The sequence below is a fragment of the Hippoglossus stenolepis genome, chromosome 23 (genome assembly GCF_022539355.2).
Source record: "Hippoglossus stenolepis isolate QCI-W04-F060 chromosome 23, HSTE1.2, whole genome shotgun sequence".
NCBI lineage: Eukaryota > Metazoa > Chordata > Actinopteri > Pleuronectiformes > Pleuronectidae > Hippoglossus > Hippoglossus stenolepis.
In genome coordinates this window covers 16,347,966-16,362,587 of record NC_061505.1, presented here as the reverse complement: position 1 = coordinate 16,362,587, position 14,622 = coordinate 16,347,966, and the positions used below count along the sequence as shown (strand labels likewise).

The window sequence follows — 14,622 nt, the reverse complement described above, 5'->3', positions numbered from 1 at the left end:
ACTGATGGAGGAGGCATGTGGAGAAGGTGAGGCACCCTGAGGATGAAACCAGTTATTTTTGTTATGTATGAGGACTCAAATTAATCTCTATATTCAGATTTCCTGTTAGACATCATACAAACAGTGAAATTCACTGACCTGAGAGACACAAGACACCAATGAAGATCCCTTCCATCCTGATGCTGCTCTGTGGACTGTCTGTGCCAGTGTTCACCACTAACACCAAACTGAACTAGTTCTAGTGTAGATTTAGGGAAATGTAACACCAGCTCCTCCTCTTCTACTGAAATAGACAGTGTTCTGTGGAACTCTTTATGCAAAAAGGCAAAGATGCAAACAACATCATTTTTATCATTTATCTTTGGAGGCATCTCACTATGCAAATAGTTCTGATCGTATCAGACCAGACTCTCTGCCTCACCCTGTGCAGGTGGTGAGTGAATGAATGTCTGTTTGTCTTGCTCACACCGTGGATCCAATGATACCTCTGTGACAGGGATGTTTGAAATGTTTATCTATTAATGTTGTGATCACCTCTAATTCCATCAATATGTAGATCAGATGAAAATAAGGATGAGAAGAAAAGAAATGATGATGATGAGTATTATTATTATTACACTGCTATCATCTATAAATTGTTTTCATTATAACAACCATTCTGAAAATGTAACCCCACTGGATATTGAAGCCTGCCTTCAGGTATCCAGTGTTCATCTTTACAACCTGGATGTGTTCATGGAGACACAATTTGCACCACATGTCTCAGATCCAGTCCTTCTAGGCCTGAGCACCAACTCAGCTCCAGCATGTTGTGTGTTTCCTGATCTCAACCAAAAACAGCAGCTCTACAGCAGGAAGAATTATTCAACATCCTAAAATAATTCAGAGGAGTCAACATGATCTGGCTGCTTTGCATTGTAAATCCTCTCTGGCAGGAGTTCTTTGTATTGTAATGGCAGATTTTGCATTTGTGTAATGTTTAATTGAAGAACAGATATGTATTTAGAAGAAGTAGATAACAAATGTGTTTCTGTGACTTAACTACGGGAAGTTGCAGAAGGAAGTGTTTATGACCCCACATGTGTGTCTTAGCAAATGCTTCACTGCAGGGGTGTTACTTAGTGTGTCTGATAGAGATGGGTGAGGGGAACTCTGCATTGTATACAGGACTGGGGTCTTTTGATGTTGTAAATGAAGATAGAAGGCACACCAGGGGTATGGGACGGAGATCTGAGACAGGAACTCTGCCCAACCTGGTCAGACATCAAGAGACTGAAGAATACCTTTGGCTCCTCGCAGGAGGGGCTTCTGATTGTATAAGTGAAGTGATTCTCCTGTGCTCTGTGCTCATTCTATACACGTCACACTAGGTGGCTGTGTGGGGTGAGCCCACCTGCAGGTGTTTTAATTGAACTTTCCGAGAAACAATGTTATGTGTGTATTATTATACAATAGAGTATCATTATTAAACAGAAACTGCCACCACAGTATTCACTCATCTCCCTCAGGGTTATTTGATGTCATCAAACTCTGTATTATATCTGTCCTGGGTCTATGAATGTGTTTCAGGGTGGATTTTGGAAACTTGCTGATTTCAGAATGTCTGCTTTCACAGCAGGGTCATTCAGGTCCAGAGGAGTCCTGCAGCTTCACTTCAAGAAAGGGGAGAAAGAAAACACAAGTTTACAGTGGTACTAGCTTTGTGAAGAAGTACTTGGATCTTTTATTCATAACACAGTGAGGAACCTCTGGTCTCAGGCTGCATGTTGCCCACAAGACAGTTTGATCAGGCCTGTCAGACAATTCACAAAACCAAGCAACTCAGAAATAAACTTCCACCCTGTGGTTGTTTGTCACCTTCAACCTGTGCTCACGTCCCACAGGTGCTCAATTGGATTTTGGTCAGGGGAACATGAGGGCCAGTCAGCATCAATGCCTTCATCATCCAGGAACTGGCTAAACACTCTGGCAACATGAGGCCGGGCATTGTCCTGCACCAGGAGGAACTCAGGGTCCACTTAACCAGTGTAAACTCTGACAATCGCCCTGAGGATTTAATCCCAGTACCAGCAGTCAGGGTACTGTTGGCTATGACATGGAGGTCTGTGCGAAACCTCTAAGGATATGCCCCCAGACCATCACTGACCGGTCATGCTGGATGATGTTACAGGCAGCATAACGTAAGTGTCAGCCTGTTCTCACCTGTGAAGAGAACGGGTGTGACATCCTCTGTTCTTAACCCTCAACAAGAGTAAGGAAAAACTACTAAAAACCTTTTAACAGGGAAAAGAAGGTAGAAACCTCAGAGAGAGCCACATGTGAGGGATCCCTCTCCCAGGACGGACAGAAGTGCAATAGATGTCAAGTGTAAAGGAGAACATCAGCAAGATAAAGGTTTTAGCAGCATTGACAAGGGTAAACATTTTGAAGCATAACTGAAGGTCAATGAATTGATGGATTATTGTCAGTAATGGTCGAGTATCTGAGGAGAAATATTATATATCAAGCAGTCCTGCTGCAATCATAGTCCATGGTCAGCAGCCACCACGATCAGGATCCACCATCAAGATCGGATGCCACTATAGTCCACAGTCATTGTCCACTGCCGCCATTAGGATCCACCATCAGCTGTCACCTCGATCGTGGTCCACCACCATTATCAGATGCCAAAACAATAAAGGATCCGCCATTATTATCACGATCAGCCAGCACGATACAGAATCCGCCATACTGGATCCACCATTACGATCTCTGATACGCGATCCACAGATCATAATCCACGATGTGGCCACAGCTGCGGCTTGAGAAGAGGAAGGAGAAGCTGGAAAGAGAAGCTCTGTGTGTCATGTGTCCCCCGACCTTCTAGACCTATAGCATCATAACTAAGAGCAGGGTCTAAGACAAGCCTGGACTGGCTCTAACTATAAGCTTTACCGTAAAGGAAGGTTTTAAGCCTACTCTTAAACGTACAGATGGTGTCTGCCTCCCGAACTGAAAGTGGGAGATAATTCCACAGGAGAGGAGCTTGATAGCTGAAAGCTCTGGCTCCTACTCTACTTTTAGAGACTTTAGGGACGACAAGTAAGCCTGAATTCTGGGAGCGCAGTGCTCTAGTGGGTTGATAAGGTACTATCAGCTCTTTGAGGTATAATGGTGCCATATTATTAAGGGCCTTGAAGGTGAGGAGGAGAATTTTAAATTCTATTCTAGATTTAACCGGAAGCCAGTGTAGCGAAGCTAATACTGGAGAAATGTGGTCTCTTTTCTTTGTTCTTGTCAGGACACGTGCTGCGGCATTTTGGACAAGCTGCAGAGTCTTTAAAGACTTACTGCTGGAGCCTGATAATAAGGAATTACAATAATCCAGTCTGGATGTAACAAAGGCGTGGACTCGTTTCTCTGCATCTTTTTGAGAAAGGACATGTCTGATTTTTTAGATATTATGCAAGTGGAAGAAGGCGGTCCTAGAAATTTGTTTTAAGTGTGAATTAAAGGTCAAATCAGGATCAGGATGTCAGCCTAAATGAATCTACCCCCCCCCCGTCATGTAAATTCACACGTTCCCCGAGACTTTGGCCGAGGAGGTGGAGTTGCTGCTGTTTTGAACTCCAGTCTATCAATTAATCCTAAACCTAAACTAAGCTACAACTCATTTGAAAGTCTTGTTCTTAGTCTTCCACACCCATCCAAGAAATACCAACAGCCAATCATATTTGCTGTAGTTTACCGTGCTCCTGGGGCTTATTCTGAATTTGGAACGGAATTCCCTGAGTTTTTATCAAACCTAGTCCTAAAGACCGATAAAATTATTATTGTTGGTGACTTTAATATTCATGTTGACAATAATAATGATATCCTTAGCGTAGCATTTATTTCAGTACTAGACTCAATTGGTTTCAGTCCGTGTGTACACCAACCTACTCATTGTTGTAACCACACACTTGACCTTGTATTATCATACGGTGTCAAAATTGAACATCTAATAGTACTTCAGCTTAATCCAATTCTATCAGACCATAATTTAATAACCTTGGATTTTTCATTATCAGAATATATGCCACTAATAAAAAACTCCTTTTCTAGATGTCTACCTGATAGTGCTGTAGCTACATTTAAGGAAATAATTCCAATTACATTTAAACCTGTATTAACCGTCGATATAACCAACAAATTCTTTAAAAACCCTAGCTCCACAGAGATTGACCATCTTGTCGATAGCTCTGTAAAGTCATTACGATTAACATTAGACTCAATAGCGCCTCTAACAAAGAAGCGTGTAAAACATAGTAAATTAGCTCCGTGGTATAATTCCAAGACACATGAATTAAAACAAGCGTCAAGAAAACTAGAAAGGAGGTGGCGCTCCAACAACCGTGTTGAAAATCTCCTAGACTGGAAAGATAGTGTTAAAGCATATAAGAAGGCCGTCCACAAAACAAGAGCTGCCTACTACTCCACACTAATAGAAGAAAATAAAAACAACCCCAGGTTTCTCTTCAGCACTGTAGCCAGGCTGACAGAGAGTCACACCTCCACCGAACCCAGTATTCCTCGATCCCTAAATAGCAATATCTTTATGACCTTCTTTAATGATAAAATTCTAACTATTTGAAATCAAATCAACCATCTCCTGCCCTCAGTTGGCACTAATACCCTATCAAGAACAGAAATCTCAGAAACGGCTGAGAATCCTACCAATTATTTAGACAGCTTCTCTCTGATCACCCTTGATCAGCTGACCAAAATAATCTCATGTTGTAAACCAACAACTTGTATCTTAGATCCCATTCCTACAAAATTACTTGAAGAAATTCTGCCCCTAATTGATAGTACGTTACTGAACACAATCAATCTGTCATTATCATCAGGATATGTACCACAGTCCTTTAAAATAGATGTAATCAAACCCCTTCTCAAAAAACCCACCCTGGACCCGGAGGTTTTAGCCAATTACAGACAAATATCCAACCTCCCCTTCCTGTCTAAAATCCTTGAAAAAGTTGGAGCCAATAAGCTGTGCGAGTTTCTCCAGGAAAGTTATGTATATGAAGACTTTCAGTCTGGGTTTAGAGCTAATCACAGCACGGAGACAGCCTTGGCAAAAGACACTAATGACCTTCTAATAGCTTCAGATCAGGGATTTGTGTCTGTCCTCGTTCTGTTAGATCTTAGTGCAGCATTTGACACTATCGATCATCACATTTCATTACAGAGACTAGAACAGTTCATTAGCATTAAAGGAACCGCCCTGAACTGGTTTAAATCATATTTTTCAGATCGATTCCAATTTGTGCAAATTAATGATGAGTCATCTGTGCGCACCAAAGTTAACCATGGTGTTCCACAGGGCTTTGTGCTCGGCCCAATTTTATTCTCATTATATATGCTTCCATTAGGAAACATTATCAGGACACACTTGGTAAATTTCCACTGCTATGCGGATGACACCCAGTTATACTGGTCAATAAAACCAGAACAGTGTAATCAATTAACTAAACTCCAAGCATGTCTCAAGGACATAAAAACCTGGATGACCTGCAATTTTCTCTTATTAAACTAGATGAAACAGAGGTTCTAATACTTGGCCTAAACACCTTAGAGATACATTATCTAATGATATAGCTGCGCTAGACGACATTGCCCTTGCTTCCAATGAAACAGTCAGGAACTTGGGAGTGATCTTCGATCCTGATTTGACCTTTAATTCACACTTAAAAAAAATTTCTAGGACCGCCTTCTTCCACTTGCGTAATATCTCAAAAATCAGACATGTCCTTTCTCAAAAAGATGCAGAAAAACGAGTCCACGCCTTTGTTACATCCAGACTTGATTATTGTAATTCCTTATTATCAGGCTCCAGCAGTAAGTCGTTAAAGACTCTGCAGCTTGTCCAAAATGCTGCAGCACGTGTCCTGACAAGAACCAAGAAAAGAGACCACATTTCTCCTGTATTAGCTTCACTACACTGGCTTCCGGTTAAATCTAGAATAGAATTTAAAATTCTCCTCCTCACCTTCAAGGCCCTTAATAATATGGCACCATTATACCTCAAAGAGCTGATAGTACCTTATCAACCCACTAGAGCACTGCGCTCCCAGAATTCAGGTTTACTTGTCGTCCCTAAAGTCTCTAAAATTAGAGTAGGAGCCAGAGCTTTCAGCTATCAAGCTCCTCTCCTATGGAATCATCTCCCACTTTCAGTTCGGAAGGCAGACACCATCTGTACGTTTAAGAGTAGGCTTAAAACCTTCCTTTACGATAAAGCTTATAGTTAAAGCCGGTCCAGGCTTGTCTTAGACCTGCTCTTAGTTATGATGCTATAGGTCTAGAAGGTCGGGGGACACATGACAAACGGAGCTTCTCTTTCCAGCTTCTCCCTCCTCTTCTCAAGCCGCAGCTGTGGCCACATCGTGGATTATGATCTGTGGATCGCGTATCAGAGATCGTAATGGTGGATCCAGTATGGCGGATTCTGTATCGTGCTGGCTGATCGTGACAATAATGGCGGATCCTTTATCGTTTTGGCATCTGATCTTGATGGTGGATCATGATCGTGGTGGCAGCTGACCATAGACTATGATTGCAGCAGGACTGCTTGATATATAGTATTTCTCCTCAGATACTCGACCATTACTGACATTAATCTATCAATTCATTGACCTTCAGTTATGCTTCAAAATGTTTACCCTTATCAATGCTGCTAAAACCTTTATCTTGATGATGTTCTCCTTTACACTTGACATCTATTGCACTTTTTACCCTGTTAAAAGGTTTTTTTAGTAGTTTTTCCTTACTCTTGTTGAGGGTTAAGGGCAGAGGATGTCACACCTTGTTAAAGCCCTATGAGACAAATTGTGATTTGTGAATATGGGCTATACAAATACAATTTGATTGATTGATTGATTGACAGATAATGAGTACATTTTAATTTTTGGATAACTATCCCTTTAATCATCACAGTAAAACATCAAGTCCATTTAGGATCACAAGTTATTGTGAATCAATTTCACAAAAGCGAGAGGCCCAAGGCAAAAGCAAGAAAACCCCCAAAAAGGGAATGGTTTTGCATGTGATAGCCACAGACAATTGCTCTCTCCTTATCCTTCCTGACTGATTCTTCTCTATTTTTGTGTTCTGCTAGTGTCCTTGTTACCACTGGTGGTATGAGGCAGCCCAATCAGATTGCACAGGTAGTCCAGCTCCTCCAGGAAGGCATATCCCTACGTGCAGTCATAGGAAGGTTTGCTGTGTCTCCCAGCACAGTCCCAAGAGCATGGAGGAGCTACCAGGAGACCGGCCATTACAAGAGGAGAGCTCAACAGGGCCGTAAAAGGGCATCAACCCAGCAGCTCCTTTGCCCAAGGAGGAAAAGGAGGAGAAGTGCCAGAGCCCTACACAATGACATCCAGCAGGCTACTGGTGTGCATATTTCTGACCAAACTGTCTGAAACAGACTTGATGAAGTTGGCATGAGGGCCTAACATCCTCTAGTGCAGTGGTTATCAAATGGGGGTACTAGTACCCTGGGGGTACGTGAAGGTACTCCAGGGGGTACATGAGATTTTTTTTAAATATATTTAAAATTAGCATCCATTCAAAAATCCTTTAAAAATTGTTATTTAATAAATATTCAATAAAATATAAGTGTTTAATAAATCAGACACTGATGGAACAGCACTGTGTATTACATCTTTTTTTCAACCAAAAATACTTTGCGCTGGTTAGGGGGTACTTGGCTGAAAAAATAAAAAAAATATTTTATTGTGTTTAGCCAGTTCCTGGATGATGAAGGCATTGATGCTGACTGGCCCTCATGTTCCCCTGACCAAAATCCAATTGAGCACCTGTGGGACGTGATGCATCAGTGCATCCGACGCCGCCAAGTACCACCACAAACTGACCAGGAGCTCTCTGATGCCCTGATCCAGGTCTGGAAGGAGATCACCCAGGACACCATCTGCTGACTCATCAGGAGCATGCCCAGACATTGTCGGGAGTGCATAAAACGCAAGCAGAGGCCATACACACTATTGAGTCACATATCAGTTGCTGTGATGAATTTAACACAAGTTGGATCAATTTTTTACTTATTTAAATCCCAGCCATAGACTCACAGATGAACAGATTAGATTTCAGTGGTGAAAGGTCAGGGTGACCTCATATGAGTCCAGACAAAAAATGTATGCAGAAATAAACTGCACAGGTTGAAGGTGACAAACAACCACAGGGTGAAAGTTTATTTCTGAGTTGCTTGGTTTTGTGAATTGTCTGACAGGCCTGATCAAACTGTCTTGTGGGCAACATGCAGCCTGGAGACCAGAGGTTCCTCACTGTGTTGTGAATAAAAGATCCAAGTACTTCTTCACAAAGCTAGTACCACTGTAAACTTGTGTTTTCTTTCTCTCCTCGTTCTTGAAGTGAAGCTGCAGGACTCCTCTGGACCTGAATGACCCTGCTGTGAAAGCAGACATTCTGAAATCAGCAAGTTTCCAAAATCCACCCTGAAACACATTCATAGACCCAGGACAGATATAATACAGAGTTTGATGACATCAAATAACCCTGAGGGAGATGAGTGAATACAAAGAACTCCTGCCAGAGAGGATTTACAATGCAAAGCAGCCAGATCATGTTGACTCCTCTGAATTATTTTAGGATGTCGAATAATTCTTCCTGCTGTAGAGCTGCTGTTTTTGGTTGAGATCAGGAAACACACAACATGCTGGGGCTGAGTTGGTGCTCGGGCCTAGAAGGACTGGATCTGAGACATGTGGTGCAAATTGTGTCTCCATGAACACATCCATGTTGTAAAGATGAACACTGGATACCTGAAGGCAGGCTTCAATATCCAGTGGGGTTACATTTTCAGAATGGTTGTTATAATGAAAACAATTTATAGATGATAGCAGTGTAATAATAATAATAATAATAATAATAATAATTGTATTATTATTATTATTATTATTATTATTATTATTATTATTATTATTAATGATAATAATAATAATACTCATCATCATCATTTCTTTTTCTTCTCTCTTCATCCTTATTTTCATCTGACCTACATATTGGATGGAATTAGAGGTGATCACAACATTAATAGATAAACATTTCAAACATCCCTGTCACAGAGGTATCATTGGATCCACGGTGTGGGCAAGACAAACAGACATTCATTCACTCACCACCTGCACAGGGGTGGAGGCAGAGACCAGTCTTGGTCTGATACGATCAGAACTATCTGCATAGTGAGATGACACCAGAGAAAAATTATGTTGTTTGCATCTTTGCCTTTTTGCATAAAGAGTTCAACAGAACACTGACTATTTTCAGTAGAAGAGGAGGAGCTGGTGTTACATTTCCCTAAAGCTGCACTAGAACTAGTTCAGTTTGGTGTTAGTGGTGAACACTGGCACAGACAGTCCACAGAGCAGCATCAGGATGGAAGGGATCTTCATTGGTGTCTTGTGTCTCTCAGGTCAGTGAATTTCACTGTTTGTATGATGTCTAACAGGAAATCTGAATATAGAGATTAATTTGAGTCCTCGTACATAACAAAAATAACTGGTTTCATCCTCAGGGTGCCTCACCTTCTCCACATGCCTCCTCCATCAGTACCACTTTGTGCCTGATAAGATGACTTGGACTGAAGCTCAGAGCTACTGCAGAGAGACGTACACAGACCTGGCCACTATTGAAAACACTGAAGAAATGAAGAAACTTAAAGACACAGTTCCCGCCGCTGGTAAAAGCTCTGAGGTTTGGATTGGCCTGTACAGTCATATTGACTGGAAGTGGTCAGATGGGTTCAACCAGAGTGGAGCTGAAGATAGCAGCTGGGATAGTAAGGAGCCAAACAATAATAAAGCCAATGAGCTGTGTGTGTTCGAGAATAAAAATGGAAAATGGTTTGATGATCACTGCAATAAACAGTATCCATTTGTCTGCTACAGAGGTAATGATGTGCTTTATATTGATCTTTACTACACAACATAATGTATAAGATATGATTTTGAAAACCATTGTGTGATCTCAACAATCCCTCTTTTGTTCTCAAACTTAACTGCAGGAACATTAGAGGATTCTGACTTTGTGCTGGTGAATACATCAAAGAATTGGACTGAGGCTCAGAGGCACTGCAGAGAACACTACACAGATCTGGTCACTGTGAGGAACAACGCTGACAACGACAAGATAAAGAAAAATATAAAGAACTTGATAAAACCTCTCAAATGGGCATGGATCGGTTTGTACAGAGATCCTCAGATTTACTGGTCCGACGGGAGTAACTACTCATTCAGCTCCTGGTATCAGGGTAAACACGAACTTGGCTCGATGAAAGTCGTATGTGGTGTTGCAGATTTGGATGAGGGAGGAAACTGGAGGTTATTTTCCTGTGAAGAAAGAAAACCATTTGTCTGCTACAGCATGCGTGGATGGTGCTTCCTTGAGTGAAAGAGAGAGAACACATCCTTACATTATAAAAACAGTTATTGTCTCAATAGTGATTCTTATAACATTAATGCATTAATGAATATTTGGATGATGTTTGTTCTGTCTATTGTTTCTTTACAGTGAGAGAATCTAGAAATGTCTTGTGATGTACTTGTATGTTATCACTTCATTAATCTGCTCTGTGATGGTTCTTCAAGACAAACTGACACTTTGGAACATTTTGACTCTGTCTGGTTTCAGACTCCTTCACTAATTCTCCTTGTGAATGAGATTTCAGCTCTTAGATCTCAGCTGTTATTTTTGTCAGATTTAAAATCAAAATTACCAAAAAAATGTTCAAATTCACTGGTTTTGGTTTTATGGAAACCCCTGACTTATAGAAAATAGATTGGTAAGATTAAGTAGATAGACAAAAAATTTGTAAATTAATAAATGCATCAATAAATATATGTATATGCAACATAAATAAATGACTTGTATGTTCTTCTATTTTCTTTTTCATATAAAATACCTTGAGCAGCACACATTAGTAGCTTCATTAAATATAGTGACCAGCAGAGGTCGCTACGTGTTACCAAATTCCTTGTATCTACAAACATGACCAGCTAATTATAACTTTTAATGGACATTTTCCTTCTTGGTAATCATTTATGTAAGCATTAAAATGTAAATGATAATGTTGGATTGCTTTGGTAATGAATACAATCAAAAAATCAATGTAACAATAATATTTCACTGCTCATTAGAAAACACATGAGGTACAGAAACATAAAATAAACGGAACACTTGGTTATATTGTAGTGTTGGTTCTCTGAGTGAAGAGACTACCTCTCCACTCTATTACATATTCTATATGTATGGGGAATGATCCCCCTGCTCTCAAGGTGCGTAGACATTTCTTTTATATACACCAGCTTGCCCGGCCACGCCCTGCAGTTCACCTATAAAACACCTGTGTTGGCGTGAAATCCATTAATAGTTTGATTGACACATGTCTCCGAGAGGCCTTAGAGTGGGAGAGATAGTCTCTTCACTCAGAGAACCAAGGTTACAACGTAACCGAGCATCATCTGTTGTATCGAGATTATCTCTAAAACATTTTCCATATGAAGGGGTAACTCTTTTAGACACCTTGCAAAGAGACGATACATCCCACCAGCCGGTATTTGACAAATGCAGAATTTACAAATGCACGGTATTTTCATACCAACCAGGTCAAAGCCCCACAGTACACAAAGGCCAAGCCAGAGAGGCAGGAGGGCTGCAGAGGTTAGTCTTCAAGATGCAACACTGAGCAAAGGAAACAAATATTGGCCCTGCAAGATGCAGAGGTCAAAGTAAACAGGATGGCCACTCTGGAGTGAAGTGAAGCTGCAGGACTCCTCTGGACCTGAATGACCCGGCTGTGAAAGCAGACATTCTGAAATCAGCAAGTTTCCAAAATCCACCCTGAAACACCTTCATAGACCCAGGACAGATATAATACAGAGTTTGATGACATCAAATAACCCTGAGGGAGATGAGTGAATACAAAGAGCTAAACACTTCTCTGCGCTCCCTCTGGATCAGTCACACAACCACAACCCCATAGAGATTGTGTCTGTCCACCGTTCCATTAAATTATGTAAATCAAACAATAACAGAGGGAGAATTCTACACAAAAATCTAATACAAATTAACACAACGTCTGCAACAACTCAAGAAACAAAAACTTTTAAAGTGGTCTTTTAAACATAAGATCATTATCGTCAAAGGTTATTTTAGTTAATCAATCAATCAATCAATCAAATTTTATTTGTATAGCCCATATTCACAAATCACAATTTGTCTCATAGGGTGTGACATCCTCTTCCCTTAACCCTCAACAAGATTAAGGAAAAACTACTAAAAAACCCTTTTAACAGGGTAAAAAGAAGGTAGAAACCTCAGAGAGAGCCACATGTGAGGGATCCCTCTCCCAGGACGGACAGAAGTGCAATAGATGTCAAGTGTAAAGGAGAACATCAGAAAGATAAAGGTTTTAGCAGCATTGATAAGGGTAAACATTTTGAAGCATAACTGAAGGTCAATGAATTGATTTATTGTCCCTCACTGAGACCTGGCTGCATCCACATGAATATGTCAGCCTAAATGAATCTACCCCCCCCCCAGTCATGTAAATTCACACGTTCCCCGAGAATTTGGCCGAGGAGGTGGAGTTGCTGCTGTTTTTAACTCCAGTCTATCAATTAATCCTAAACCTAAACTAAGCTACAACTCATTTGAAAGTCTTGTTCTTAGTCTTCCACACCCATCCAAGAAATACCAACAGCCAATCATATTTGCTGTAGTTTACCGTGCTACTGGGGCTTATTCTGAATTTTTATCAAACCTAGTCCTAAAGACCGATAAAATGATTATTGTTGGTGACTTTAATATTCATGATGACAATAATAATGATAGCCTTAGCGTAGATTTTATTTCAGTACTAGACTCAATTGGTTTCAGTCCGTGTGTACACCAACCTACTCGTGGTTTTAACCACACACTTGACCTTGTATTATCATACGGTGTCAAAATTTTACATCTAATAGTACTTCCGCGTAATCCGATTCTATCAGACCATAATTTAATAACCTTCGATTTTTCATTATCAGAATATATGCCACTAATAAAAAACTCCTTTTCTAGATGTCTACCTGATAGTGCTGTAGCTACATTTAAGGAAATAATTCCAATTACATTTAAACCCGTATTATCCGTCGATATAACCAACAAATTCTATAAAAACCCTAGCTCCACTGAGATTGACCATCTTGTCGATAGCTCTGTAAAGTCATTACGATTAACATTAGACTCAATAGCGCCTCTAACAAAGAAATGTGTAAAACATAGTAAATTAGCTCCGTGGTATAATTCCAAGACACATGAATTAAAACAAGCGTCAAGAAAACTAGAAAGGAAGTGGCGCTCCAGCAACCGTGTTGAAAATCTCCTAGACTAGAAAAATAGTGTTAAAGTTTATAAGAAGGCCCTCCACAAAACAAGAGCTGCCTACTACTCCACACTAATAGAAGAAAATAAAAACAACCCCAGGTTTCTCTTCAGCACTGTAGCCAGGCTGACAGAGAGTCACACCTCCACCGAACCCAGTATTCCTCGATCCCTGAATAGCAATATCTTTATGAACTTCTTTAATGATAAAATTCTAACGATTAGAAATCAAATCAACCATCTCCTGCCCTCAGTTGGCACTAATACCCTATCAAGAACAGAAATCTCAGAAACGGCTGAGAATCCTATCAATTATTTAGACAGCTTCTCTCTGATCACCCTTGATCAGCTGACCAAAATAATCTCATGTTGTAAACCAACAACTTGTATCTTAGATCCCATTCCTACAAAATTACTTGAAGAAATTCTGCCCCTAATTGATAGTACGTTACTGAACACAATCAATCTGTCATTATCATCAGGATATGTACCACAGTCCTTTAAAATAGCTGTAATCAAACCCCTTCTCAAAAAACCCACTCTGGACCCGGAGGTTTTAGCCAATTACAGACCAATATCCAACCTCCCCTTCCTGTCTAAAATCCTAGAAAAAGTTGTAGCCAATCAGCTGTGTGAGTTTCTCCAGGAAAATAATATATATGAAGACTTTCAGTCGGGGTTTAGAGCTCATCACAGCACGGAGACAGCCTTGGCAAAAGACACTAATGACCTTCTAATAGCTTCAGATCAGGGATTTGTGTCTGTCCTCGTTCTGTTAGATCTTAGTGCAGCATTCGACACAATTGACCATCAAATTTTATTTCAGAGGCTAGAACAGTTAATTAGCATTAAAGGAACCGCCCTGAACTGGTTTAAATCATATTTTTCAGATCGATTCCAATTTGTGCAAATTAATGATGAGTCATCTGTGCGCACCAAAGTTAACGACGGTGTTCCACAGGGCTTTGTGCTCGGCCCAATTTTATTATCATTATATATGCTTCCATTAGGAAACATTATCAGGACACACTTGGTAAATTTCCACTGCTATGCGGATGACACCCAGTTATACTGGTCAATAAAACCAGAACAGTGTAATCAATTAACTAAACTCCAAGCATGTCTCAAGGACATAAAAACCTGGATGACCTGCAATTTTCTCTTATTAAACTCAGATGAAACAGAGGTTCTAAT

At 40.4% G+C, this 14,622-nt stretch overlaps 1 long non-coding RNA gene across 1 annotated transcript; it reads left to right on the top strand.

The window, feature by feature from the left end:
- The first annotated feature begins 9,414 nt into the window (after nt 1-9,414).
- Nucleotides 9,415-9,677, top strand: LOC124851372. Its single transcript, XR_007032425.1, has 2 exons — nt 9,415-9,478; nt 9,581-9,677. It is a non-coding gene; the product is annotated as an uncharacterized LOC124851372 (long non-coding RNA).
- Nucleotides 9,678-14,622: the final 4,945 nt, after the last annotated feature.